The sequence below is a fragment of the Taudactylus pleione genome, unplaced genomic scaffold, assembly GCF_031769625.1.
Source record: "Taudactylus pleione unplaced genomic scaffold, aTauple2 ptg000017l, whole genome shotgun sequence".
Classification (NCBI taxonomy): domain Eukaryota; kingdom Metazoa; phylum Chordata; class Amphibia; order Anura; family Myobatrachidae; genus Taudactylus; species Taudactylus pleione.
Window position 1 is genome coordinate 1,927,474 of NW_028284419.1, and position 13,942 is coordinate 1,941,415.

The 13,942-nt window shown below is 41.7% G+C and overlaps 1 protein-coding gene across 3 annotated transcripts in view; it reads right to left on the reverse strand.

Moving 5' to 3' along the window:
* LOC148540745 (ferric reductase 1-like) overlaps positions 1–11,284 on the reverse strand; it is a 218,109-nt gene extending 206,825 nt beyond the window's left edge. Inside the window, exon 1 of one of the 3 annotated variants that reach the window (XM_088481538.1) lies at positions 11,265–11,284. The gene's annotated coding sequence lies outside the window, so the exon portion shown is untranslated. Of the gene's footprint in view, positions 1–9,771; positions 9,803–11,264 lie in introns of those variants that run through there. The other 2 variants (XM_088481552.1, XM_088481545.1) reach the window with 2 other exon arrangements.
* Between the last annotated feature and the right edge of the window lie 2,658 nt (positions 11,285–13,942).

The following is a 13,942-nucleotide window of genomic DNA, read 5'->3' on the forward strand; positions in this document are numbered from 1 at the left end:
TACAATTGTAATTTATTAATTATATGTAGTAACTATGGCCATATTTATCAATGAGTTATATTCTTGTTATCACTCATTACTAATCATAAATTGTGCTCCAACCAATCAGCTCCTAACTCATGTTTTTGAAAAATGACAAGAGCTGATTAGTTGGAGCCCCATTTAAGATTAGTAAAGGGTGATAACAAGAATGTCACTCATTGATAACGGAGGCCCTTTATATTAGAAATGAAGAGTACCGAAGGATGTAAACATGTTCATAATGTCAACTTTCGTAATGTCAACATTTACATATTCAATATGTCAAACAGAATGTCGACACATGAATTTAGGGTTAGTATTAGGCTGAAGTTATGGTTAGGCTGCCATTAGGATAAGGCTGCAGTTACGGTAGGGTTAGGATTAGTCTGCAAAATGGTTATTCTGTAGTTAGAATGAAGTTAGGATTTGGCTGCGGTTAGGGTTATCCTGTAGTTAGGGTAGGGTTAGGCTGAGGCTAGGGTTAGGTTAAAGCTAGGGTAGGGTTAGAATTAGGCTGCGGTTAGGTTGCAGTTAGGGTTATCCTGTAGTTAGGGTAGGGTTAGGCTGCGGTTAGGGTTAGGTTACAGTTAGGGTAGTGTTAGAAGTAGGCTGTGGTTCAGGTTAGGCTGCAGTTAGGGTTAGACTGTAGTTAGGTTAGGATTAGGCTGCGGTTAGAGTAAGGCTGTTGTGAGGGAAGGGTTGGTATTAAGCTGCGGTTAGGGTTAGGCTGCATTTAAGGTGAGGCTGTGGTTATGGTAGGGTTAGGATTAGGCTGTAGTAAGGGTAGAGTTAGGAATAGGATTAGGCTGCGGTTAGGGGTATCCTGTAGTTAGGGTAGGGTCAGGCTGCAGTTATTGTTAGGTTAAAGTTAGGGTAGGGTTATAATTAGGCTGCAGTTAGGGTTAGGCTGCAGTTAGGTTTAGACTGTAGTTAGGTTATGATTAGGCTGCAGTTAGGGTAAGGCTGTTGTGAGGTTAGGGCTAGGATTAAGCTGCGGATAGGGTTAGGCTGCAGTTAAGGTGAGGCTGTGGTTATGGTTGGGCTAGGATTAGGCTGCGGTAAGGGTTAGGCTGTAGTGAGGGTAGTGCTGATTCATATGAGAATACTAATGACAGTATGCACTACCACTCGTGTGCATGCTGGCACCTGCAGTGCCACAAACACAGGCACTATATTTGAACATAATGTCTGTGGGCACTTGTGCCCGATGTCTTACTTGCATCCACCTCTTTATCAGGCCCATAGATATTTGCTGTCTGTATGCAGCAGGAAATAAGTTATAACCATTTGATAAAGAGGATGAAAATGTATGTTTGTAGTTATGCTTCATTCACACTTTTATTTTGCATTTTCTTCTCTATTTACAGGTAATTATATTTTCATGCATTCTGCATGGTAATATGTCTTTAGTATTTATCAATAACACTGCCCAAACACAGACAAAGAGCCAAATGTAATAGGGTGTCTGTTTTGGTAAATTGCGAGTTTTGTGCTAAACTCGCAATTTTTCACAACTCTCCAAAGTAATAGGGTGTCAGTTCATTAAAACTCCCATTTTTCAGAGTTACTAAAAATCCCCATTTTCAAACTCACATCCAGATGTTTTCACATTGAAAACAATCAACTCGCCCAATGTAATAGGCTGTCTGTTTTAGACTCGCAAAAAAGAGATAACCAAAAGACCCCAAATAATAGGCCTGCTTCAGGATAGCGAGTATATCCTGAGCAGGTCAGATTAACACAGAAACATGCACATATCTATGAGATACGTGCATGTTTCTGTGTGTACTTATGTCAAAGTTTTTTTTGTTTTTGTTTTTTAAATCACATGCAGCCCCCTCCCAAAGCCATACCAGCCCCAGTATGATACAATGTTGCAACATTGTATCAAAGATGAAACCACAAGGTTAACCTCAATTAACCTTGTGGTTAAGATGTTGCGGTTCCCAGAATACTGGGAGAATACAGAATGGCGAATACTCCCCGTTGAAGTCTATAGGGAAGACAGGCTGACCGCATTCAGCCAAACAGCGAGCTGCTCCGACGGAGATGCCCGTTGATTGGCTGGTGGCTCCTTCAATGACTGGGCACACGTGTGCCCCGCTCATTTACGCGGAGTAAAGTTATGGGTACACACACATACCTTTACTCAGTACAGCATGGTACAGGTTTTTCAGGTTTGTTATTTTAACCCTTTCGATGCCTACTTGGACAAGAGGACACGATCTACGCATAAGAGAGGTGAGTATGGATTTTTTTTTCAGGTACCCCTATGGATTACTTCGGATCCTAGGTGAGTATGTGTGAGTGTGCAGGTATGTCTTATTAAAGTTTTACTATCATGGTGTGTGTTTGTGTTCTTTTACGTATTTCTTTAGTTGTGGAACTACAAGTGCCAGCGGGCCTGTAATGCCCCGCATGCTGGTATTTGTGATTCTACAAATACCAGTATGCGGGGGAGGCTTGCTGGTACGTGTAGTTCCACATCTAAAGACAATATTTAACCCTTTAATATACGCTATACACAATTACACTATCAACTTGGCACCCACCGCCACGGGCTATCTGTCTAGGCCTGGGGTACCCTGGAGAGGGGGACCCCTTTATTGGGGGTTCCCCAACTCCCCAGAGAGGCCTGGGCTGACTAGCGGTCAGGGTTAATGGTTTGGCCGGGGAAACCGGTGAAAGGTTTTCCCTGGCTGTGGCATTACCCCCCCCCCCCTCTAGAAAGAGCTCGGTGCTGGTTTTGGAATTTTCAGCGGACCCCTACTTGTTTTGTCCCCTGTTTTTCCAAAACCAGGACCGGCTCAGGAAAACCCTATGCTGGTTCTTAATATACAGGGGACCCCTACGCATTTTGTCCCCTGTATTTTAGAACCAGGACAGGCTTTAGAAAGCCCAGGGCTGGTTAGACTTTGGGGTGGGGGCTGCACCTCTTTTTTATTAAAAATACAGACAGAAGCCATCACAGATCTCACTGTTGGCTTCTCTAAAACTCGCACCTTTTAAGGCTGCTCGCATTAAAAGGTGTCAGTTTACATAGTCCTAAACTCACCTAAACTCGCATATGTAGTAGCCTGGAGCTGAAAAGTTCACAGGCTATTACATGTGCGAGTTGCAGTACAAACTCGCACTTTTAAAAAGTACGAGAAAGTGCGAGTTTGTACTGTTACCAAAACTGACTACCTATTACATTTGGCCTATTAATATTGTAGGTTTCATATACAAGCCCGTATTCACTATGGGGCAAAAAGTCAGAGGTGGGACTTTTCACCATCATCGCTGCTCTTGATGGGGATAAAGTATCGGGTGCGTGCCCGCTTACCCCCGTATTCAATTACAATTCGGCGAAAACGGGACCCGGCGGAAAGGCAAGTATCGAAAACTCCTGTCAGTTTATGGGGAAATCAGCCTGTCACCCCCCAAAAGATGTCACTACGGGTACCCCCGATTTGGCCTTCTGAAGATTGTCAGGGTTTTTAAATAGCATAAATGCAGCTTTGAAGGAGGTGGTGAAGAATAGCATTAGCTTATTTTTTGGGGAAAAAAAACTATTTCCATCAAATTTGGGGTACATGAAAATGGGTGAAAGCATATTTTTAAGTCCCTAAAAGGATTTTACAAAATTCTTCAAAAATGCACCTGCCACTAACAGCTGCATTCTAGAACACACCTGCCGCATACATGGAAACCCCCCCTGCTTCATTTTAACTGGTTTGCAACTATGTTCCCCATTTTTTTTTTTTTACCCCAAAATTAAAGTACAGTTTTTGGGGTGTCCTGGGGTTTTTTTTTTTTTTAATTTTGACACAGATGTCTTTTAGGGGACAATCCCGGGGTGCAGGCTATTTTTTTTAGTCTGCACCCCTAAACCCCAATTCTGCACTTTTTTTCACCATGTATTACATGGTGAAAACTTATCCCCGTTTTTTAACAAAGACTTTTCGCACCGGCGAAAAGTCTTTGAAATTGAATATGGGGATAATTTGAACAGGCGAAAATTGACTTTTCGCCCCATATTGAATATTGAATATGGCCCACAGTATGAGCTATTGATTTTTGCAGATTTCATATCGTCCGACTGATCTCTCTTTAATAAAAATTAAAATTTATGATCAATGGACCCAGACAGAAGCAATAGAGAAAAAAATCTGATACAAATCAAATGTACTCTTGTTTTAACGGGAATGGGATTGAAATGCCGGTTCAAATCCCGACAGTGGCTGCCCAACAGGATGAAAATCCTGACAGAGGCAGGTAAGTAACCTCCCCTGTCAAGTGGCAAATGCAGGATTTCTAGAGGGGGGTTTCCAAATGCTTGATTTTAGAGTGTGTGTGGCCAGTCCATAAGTAGGGTAGAATTAGCACTTAACCAGCTTTAATATGCGTCATACAAAGTATATTGTGTGTCATAATTCCAGCATATAGAGGACCAGGAATCACAGTAAGCCATTAAATGCAGCACTAGGGCCATCCTGCCTGAGCTGAATGTTTTTATTTTAGATGTGCTCACCATTCCAGAGCATGGGAGCAAGTCTGGGAGCAGCAGCAGAACCTAGCACTGCCCTGGACATATATGTACATATTGAGCTCTATAGCAGCACATCCCTAACAGTGAATTTTTCCTAGTTGGTGTTTCTCTTAGTTGGTGCACAGGTTATTTATTACTGACTGATACATGTTAAAAGTTACACAGGTGGTGCTAATTATTTCATTTGTGATACTGTGAAGAATATGCAGCACTAGTAAAATTCTATTATATTACTATTTCTATTGTTGTCATGGTGTGGGCTGGGGAGGGGGGTTTCCAGGGAGACGGACACCCCCCCTGCATTTGCCTATGCTGTCCACCCCCTAACCCTAACCATCCCTTAGTGGTGCCTAACCTTAACCACCCCCCGGGGGTGCCTAACCCCCCTTACCGCTCCCTAAACCTAACCCTCCTGGAGGGGGTGCCTAATCTTAACCTCTTCCTGGGGGTGCCTAATCCTAACCCCCTCCCCCTCTAGAGGTGCCTTACCCTAAACTCTACCCCCAAAACCTAATGCTAACTCCGCTAATTGCCCTAAAGCTATCCCTCTCCCCCCGCGGCCAACAGGACGGGCGCCCTGGACCTACCTAGTTTGGGCATGCGTCGTCCTGGATTCCGGCATCGGAATTATGATAGGCGTCAGTATTTTGATGCCTATCATGAATCCCTAGCCGGCATTCTGCCGTCAAGATTGTGACCAGCAGCTTTGTGGCTGCCGGTCACATAACTACATCCTGTTTTAATGCCATACTTCCAAAATAAGTGGAAAATGACCCAAGATTACATGAGTATCCTACACATTAATTGTCCCCTGGTCCTGCCCTGGACTGTGCATGGACTGGACTACCCCTGGACTGCACATGTGTGAGTGACCATCTCCTGGTATATTCTGCGATGTGTAGCCTATAGACTACAATGGCTAACAGCAACTTAAGATGGCGTTAGCTTCCAGAGCTAAACCCCGGAATGCTTATCATTCCTGAGGTTGGCAAATTTTAAAATATAGTGCCCCCCCATAGAAACTACTGCGATACCCCATAATACATCCAGGGGATGCTTACATTTTGCCGGTATTTCTTGCAAAATGTATTTAATAATTATGCCCCTAAATGTCACTGCAATGACTCCTGGTCCCAATACTAGAGCTTTGAAATGCCGTGGCTTTAAGTATTGCAAAACGGATGATTGTAGCGATTTTATGCAAAATAGAAAGAAAAAATCTTCTCGCTCTCCAGAGATGGACATTGAATTCTAAAAGTAATCTTTCATTACAATATACCAATCAGTTAGACTGATTCAGATCCTCCATTAAACAATCATGTGTAATATTTAGGGTAGACACACCCACTTTGACATGCACTGAAAAATTTACAATGGTTTAAATAAGGTCTGATCACTAATGCCCTGAGAAAAGTGCATTCCAGCAAAATGCTGTGTCCTGATCAATTGTTTAATATTAGGCTCTGGAATTATTCCTTTAGTTAGGAACTGATATCTTTTAGATTTGCTACATTGGGCCATATTCAATTTGAGGCGAAAAGTCAGAGGTCGTAGTTTTCGCCATCATTGCCGTTTTTTACAGGGATAAAGTATCGGGCACATGCCCGCTTATCTCCATATTCAATTAGGATCCGGCGAAAACGGGACCCGACGGAAAGGTAAGTATCGTAAAGTCCTGTCAGTTTTTGGGGAAATCATGCAGTCCCCCCCAAAAGATGGTCTGGCATGGGGGATCACTATGGGCACCCCCTATTTGGCCTGCTGAAGATAATTGGGGTTTTTAAATAGCCGCAGTCCCATCAAATTTGGGGTACATGAAAATGGATGCAAGCATATATTTAAGTCCCTAAAGTAATTTTTTTTCAATTCTTAAAAATTTTGCCTGCCGCTACCAGCCACATTTTAGAAAACACCTGCTGCATACATGGGGACCCCCACTGAGGCAATTTCGCTAGTTTTTAAGTATGTTACCCAACATTTTTTTTCACCCCCAAAATGAAAGTACCTTTTTTGGGGTGTCCTAAGGATTTTTTTTTTTTTTTTTACACAGATTACATTAAGGGGACATTTCAAAGGCTGCAGGCTATTTTTTCTTTTATTCTGCACCCCCAAACCCCAATTCTGCACTTTTGTTCTCCACATCTGCAGTGGTGAAAACTTATCCCCGTTTTTTACATAGAGTTTTCGCACGTGCGAAAAGTCTTTCAAATTGAATATGGGGATAAGTGAAACAGGCAAAAATGTCATCATCGGCGATAAATTATCGTCGACAACGGGCTTTTCGCCCCATATTGAATATGGCCCATTGTTTTTTTTGTTTTGTTGAAATCGGAGTATAATAATGCTCTGTGGCTATATTTTGGAAACCTTCCTTGGATTATATAAAATTTACATTTTTGATTAAAAAAGAAGCTCATTTATTATTAATCTTGCACACAATAAATCCACACAGTGCTTTGGGAACCCTCTCTCTTTCTATGAATTAAGCATTAGCTTTATAGGCTATAATTGCAATTAGTGGCCAAGCGCTACAACGCAACTCCCCCAGGAATTAATCTACCTGACATTACACTGGAACAACGTCATTAATTATCTGCAAAGTAATATAGGTATACATGCAATGTGGTGTGGTTTTTGCATTCTAACTGCTGCTAAAAACTATGATATAAATCTGATAATAATATTGCATGTGATCCTTATTTTTGGACATTGTTTTCAGAATTAGCCATTAAATGTTGGTTTGACATCCATTCCTAGCACACACATTCTCCCCTTATAACCCTTTCACACTAGAGCTAAAACCCGGGTTATTGCAGGGTTAACCCGGGTAGCTCCTTGGTGTAAAAGGGGACATGGTTGGAATCCTGTGTCGAGTGAGCTGGCAATCCAACCCAAGTAACTTGCAGGATTTAACACGGGAATGACCAGTGAAACCCTGCAGTGTAAACGGCGTTAATCCGGTCACGATGACCGTTTGGCCAATGACCGGTTGGCCGGCTTCAGTGGCACTTGGAGATGATGTCATCTCCAAGTGTCCACTTCCACCCTGGAAGAGTCAAGTCTCTGCAGACCCGGCTCCGGTGTGAACGGCGCCGACTAGGGAATATCCTGGGTCGGCGCCGGCTAAATTCCGGGTCTGATCTGGTTTGGAACCCTGTTCCAACTTCCAGGTCAGCCCCGGAATTTAGGTGTAAAAGCGGTATTACTCAGATCCAAGAAAAGTTTTCAAAGAGAAAAAGGCTTGCTACAAAATGTTACATACAAAGACAAGCACTTGAAAATGTTTATTAATTTATACAAACTTACATACAAACCATGCACAATTGTCAAGATACAGGGCTGTATTCAATTAGCCACGATAAATCAGAAACTGCGGAAAAGTATTGATGATTGCGAGTTTTCGCCAGTGTGACAGTTTCCTCCGTATTCAATTCCAAAGACTTTTCGTTGACACGAAAACGCAATGCAATGTAATAGGCAAAAGAGATTCGCTTATGAATAGGTGCCGAAAAAAAGTGCAGAATTGCAGTTTTGGGGTGCAAAGGTGGGGAAACCACCCTGCACCCTTGGGACAGCCCCCCAAAGGTTAACTGCATCAACCCCCCCCCAAAATAAAAGAGGAACCCCCCAAAAAATTACTTTGAAAAAGGGGCAAAAAAGTTCAAAGTTGGGGTACAAACTTAAAAACTAGCGAAATAAGCTTTTGGTGGGTCTGCAAGTATGGGGGAGGTGTTTTTTAGATTGCAGGTGCTTGCTGGAGGTGCATTTTTTATGTTTTTTAAAACTTCACTTTTGCGATTTTATACAATGCTTGCACCCGTTTTCTCAAAAGAAACCTGCTAAATGCTATTCTTCACCACTTGTGCAAAGGCGCTAAATAGAGACAATTGACAGCACTTAAGTCCCCCAAATAGCTCCAGGGGGGCTAATCGGGGACGGGATCGGTATGAAATACCGCCGCAGTTCGAATCCCAGGAGCGGCAGGCCAACAGAAGCAGAGTTCCCGGCAGCGGAAGGCCGACAGCGGAAGGCCGAACGGGAAATCCCGTTCGTTCCTAAACGTAAGTAGAAACTAACCTAACCTAACCCCCTAACCCTAACCCTCCTTAGGGGTGCCTAACCTTAACCTCCCCCCCAAGTACCTAAACCTAATCCCCCCTCTAAGTGCCTAACCCTAACCCCCCCCCTTTCCCGCTGCCTAAACCTAAGTCCACCAGTGGGGTGCCTAACCCTAAGTCCCCCCCGGGGGTGCCTAACCCTCCCTCCCCCTAGCCTAACCCTCCTGGGGGGGTGCCTAACCCTAAGTCCCCCCCCAGGTGCCCTAAACCTACCCCCCCCCCACGGCTGTCCGCTCGCAGCGCCTGGCACCCCTTCAATCGGGATGCTGGGCGCCGGTCTCCCGGCATCGGGAAAATGACAGGCGTCTAGATGTAGACGCCTGTCATTTAACCCTCACCGGGATAAAGCAGTCGGGAAGCCGGCTGTCGGGATTAAGACAGCCGGTTTCCCGATTGCATCCCTCGGGGACATCTATAGTGATTCCCAATGTTAGTGCATCTTTTGGGGGGTGTCAGGCTTATTTCCCCAAAACTGACAGCACTTTTCGCATGTTTGAGTTTCGCCGGGACACGTATTCGCGTCCTTTAGAATTGAATATGATGAATAGCGGGGATGCGCACAAAACTTTTCTGCAGGTAAAATCAGTGATGATTGCAAAAAATAGGGCTGCGAAAAGTTTCCGACTTATAGCGGCTAATTGAATATGCCCCACAGTATATAATTATGGGAATATGCAGATAAAGATTTTAACACAACTTACTTTTCCTATTGTATTTTATTATATTCCGCTGTTTCTTTTCTACTTTAGAATGCTCAAACAAATGTTTTTTTTTTTACCTGAAATAATAAAGGTTAGTTTTTTAATAATTGTTTGTTATTATAAGTACATTATATGCACAGCTTTATCTTCTATTTTAAGCTTATGTGGTAGAACAATGACCAAATTTCAATGACCAAAATAAAATGTAAACATATTATATTATATGTTCAGATATTAATGCATCCTGCAAACAGTCTCTTTCTTTCTTCTTATTATCAATACATTACAGAATGGACAAGTTAAAGTTTTGCACTTAAACCTAGAAATGTTGTGGCATCACCTTAAAAAGATTTGTGCAAAACAACCGAAAGTATCACCAATGGTAATTTTAGACGTGCACCTGTTTGATCAGTAGTCACATTCTGTACAGCCTGTAAAAAGAAATGGGTTAAATCACCTTCAATCTAATGCAGAGAATTGGTCAGCACAAAGTTAATGTTTGCTGTCACTACAGCACGTATTCAATTGTCAGCAAAAAGTACTGGACTTTTCGCATGCCGGAGTTTTCGCCATCATCGCCAATTTAGGTTCTGGAAAAGTATCGCGCTCGTCACCGCGATTCGCCCTATTCAATTGCAAAAAGTCCCAGCAAATTTGGCGTACATGAAAATGGATGCAAGCATGGTTAAAAATCGCTAAAGTGCGTTTTTAAAAAAATGTAAAAAACGCACCTTCAACATGAACCTGCAAACCAAAAACAAGTTTGAGCATACTTGGGGGACCCCCTGGAGTCAATTTCGCTAGTTTTTAAGTTTGTCCCCCAACTTTGTTTTTTTTCGCCCCCAAAAACGAAAGTACTTTTTTTGGGTGTTCTAAAGTATTTTTTTAATATTTTCTGACGCAGTTTACCTTTATGGGACTGTCCCAAGGCTGCAGGTGTGTTCCCGCAACTTTCCAACCCAGAACCCTGATTCTGCACTTTTTTCCGCCTCCATTCACAGATGAATCTTTTCCGCCGGTTACAAGGTGCACACTTTTCACACCGGTGAAAAGTCTTTGCAATTGAATATGGCGGAAAGATTCCGACAGGCGAAATTACGTCATCGGCGAAAACTTTTCGACAAGAACGGCTTTTCGCAGGCAATTGAATATGGCCCTAAATCGGAAGCTTCATATACAAATTATTTTTTCTTTTTCTTTTTAATATTGCAATTTGATTAATCAGATTTTTAGTAATTATTCAGGTTTCTTCTTAATATTTTTATCTACATCAAATTAATTAATGGATACAAAAATGCTAATCATCGTCATTAGCGCAAAGGTTTTGTAAACTATATTGCACCCACACATGCAAAATAAATTCAGCATTACTATGGCTTAGAACAGAGGGAGCTACTGTATATCTAAAAGTGCTTTTTTAAATGTTATAGATTTCGCCAGGCAGAGGGATAGCATTGTGAAATTATATGCAGATGCATATCGGTTATAATAATCACGTTCTATAAAGTAATTCTGCAGTAGTTCAGAAAATGTTTTAAAATATTTAGTTACTTTAAAATAGCATTTTTATTGTGGTGCAATTATTTTACATGAAGCTGTTGTTCTTTAATACAATGACTGAAATTGATCTAGCAGGTCCATGCTTACAGATGTATAATACAGTATACAGTATGCCTTTATGAATGAAGAATAAATGATTCCTCTTTATCTAGTGTTGCACTTACATACGGTATGTAATTATAATTCCCTTGCATGTGCTATTGTTCACCTCTCTGGGATGCCGAGCATATTGTAATTGTCATATTTATAAATAAAGGTACATTTCTTTCATAATTAACTGCTTTTTTTTAAAAAAACACCTCTTTCCTCTCTGTAAAGAAATTCATATCTTACCTTTGTATGTGCTGTTGGCTTTCTCACACAGGTAAAAAGAGTTAAATCTCCTCCTGACTTTGAGATGGAATAACAAGCATTACTGGGAGGGGCCAGTCACGCTATTCCATTCATTGTTATGAGGTAAACTGAGGTGTGCGCAGGATTTCGAGAGGGGGGTTTCCAAATACTTGATTTTAGAGTGAGTGTGGCCTGTCCATGAAGAGGGTAGAATTACCACTTAACCTACTTTAATATGCGTCATACAATATATATTGTGTATCATAATTCCAGCATATAGAGGACCAGAGATCACAGTAAGCCATTAAATGCAACAGTAGGGCCATCCTGCCTGAGCTGAATGTTTTTATTTTAGAAGTGGGCACCATTCCAGAGTATTAGAGCAAGTCCTGGAGCCTGGAGCAGCAGCAGAAGGACCTAGCATTGCCCTGGACATATATGTACATATTGAGCTCTATAGCAGCACATCCCTAACAGTGAATGTTTTCCAGATCTCCTAGTTGGTGCACAGGTTATTTATTAATGACTGATACATGTTAAAAGTTACACAGGTGGTGCTAATTATTTCATTTGTGATACTGTGAAGAACATGCAGCACTATTAAAATTCTATTATATTATTATTTCTATTGTGATCATGGTGTAGGCTGGGGAGGGGGGTTTCCAGGCAGATGGAAACCCCCCTGCGTTTGCCTATGAGGGTCATAGGCTTACCTGACTATGTATGTATTATTATTACTGTTCTATTTATTGCAATACTTAATATATTTTTATGCAAAACATTATCGCAAAGTTTAATAAAACAGTGCATACCAATAAAATAATGAAATAAAATACAAATAAATAAAAAATGCAAAATATACAAAAAAACAAAGATGATATATTATAGCATACCACATAATTTGATTTAATTTAGCAATACATTAAAAACATTAAGCAGTAGAATCTATTTGAACAGTTAGTCTATGGGGACTGTTTATCAATGTATCCTATAATAGACGGAGAAACGAGAGCACTAATTACGACGTTCAGTCGTTCAGTGTAGGCACATCCATCATCCCCGTACATGCTGAACCTGACGGGATCATCAGGTTTACCAGCATGTACTGGCGATGATAGATGTCGAAAACGACCAGTGGGCGTGCGCATCGCTGGTCGCTTCCGACATAAATGTGCCCGATGCATGCGCGATTTGCATGTTATTGAACTATAACGACAATGTTATCGTTCGATCGCCTGCAAATCTCGCTTAGTGGATATGCACCTTTACACCATGCAGAAATAGCAGGTACAGTATGTGTGGGAGCAATTTCGCTCTCTCTGGCTGCATGGTTTGATGAGGTTCTTATGTTGGAATGCAGTATTTGCTTTTCTACAAACATAATGTTTAGAATTTAACAAAAAAGCAAAAAAAAAAACTATTTTAGACGCCACGGAATATACTTCCAGCAGTCTTCTGGGGCAGCAATGTAAAGTAGTGGCTTCCTCCTTGCTCTTCTCCCATGCACACTATTCATGTTCAGTGTTTGCCTGATGGTGGACTTACTGATATTAGCCAGTGCAATAGCGGAGGGGTGTGGGGTGGGTGGGTTTGGACTGCACACTTAATTTTAAACATAATAAGAGGTGCTACCATGCTGACACATAAAGGAAAAAGAAAATGCAGATGCACACTCTAAGCAATAAGAATACTGATAGTCAAAACAATTATGATAAACTATACAGTTAATATGGGATATAAATTAGTTTCTTAGCACATATTTAGCCACATATGTGAGCCCATCCACCATGTCAAGGTGAACATCTTCAGATATGTCCCTAACATGGCTAATACTAACATATTATATCAATTTATCAAAGACTTACTGTACCATAATAGTGCTCCTAATCTGTAGAAAGCAATGAAGGACCTGTGATAATTAAAATCACCTTCGGATACATAGGTGAGGGAGTGCTAGTATGAGGGAGAAGGACATCTCAACCTTTACCTTATTATTAAACATAATAAGAGGTGCTACCATGCTGAGACTTGTAGTGCCACACAGGATAAAGAAAATGCTGGTGCACACTTTAAGTCAGTGGTTCCCAAATGTCCTTGAATTACGGCACTCTAGACTATCACCATTTTTTCATGACACCACTAGGCAATAAGTTATTTATTGAGATAGTCAGCAAATCTCATTAAATGAACTAAATTGTGCTTGTCTGTCATCATTTCAGTTATGTAGTAGGGACAGGGTTGTGCTTTTGTTTGTACACATATTTTATGATTGGCGGACACCAGCACTGGTTTTGCCTATCACATTGACCATTTAATTTGATTTGGTGCCATCATATTTACTGAAACCTCTAATCTATTTAACTGAACTGATAATCCATTAAAGATTTGCAAATTTCCTAACATCAGTGTACAACACCCACCAGCCCCATATGACTGGTAGTCAGTGGCGTCCCTCCACTGGGTGACACCCAGTGCGTTCAGTAGTGTAGTGAGCTCAGCAAGGCTGCGCAATGCTAAAAAGGGGGCGTGGTAAGGGACATGGCCTTGCGTGTAGGGGATGTGGCCACGTGACATGAACCCCCCATTTTAGTCTCTCTGGGGGGTCCCAGAGATGCTCACTGCCAGTCTATTCGCACTGCCGGCTCCCTCGCTGTGTCAGGAGCCAAGTGCTGCACTGA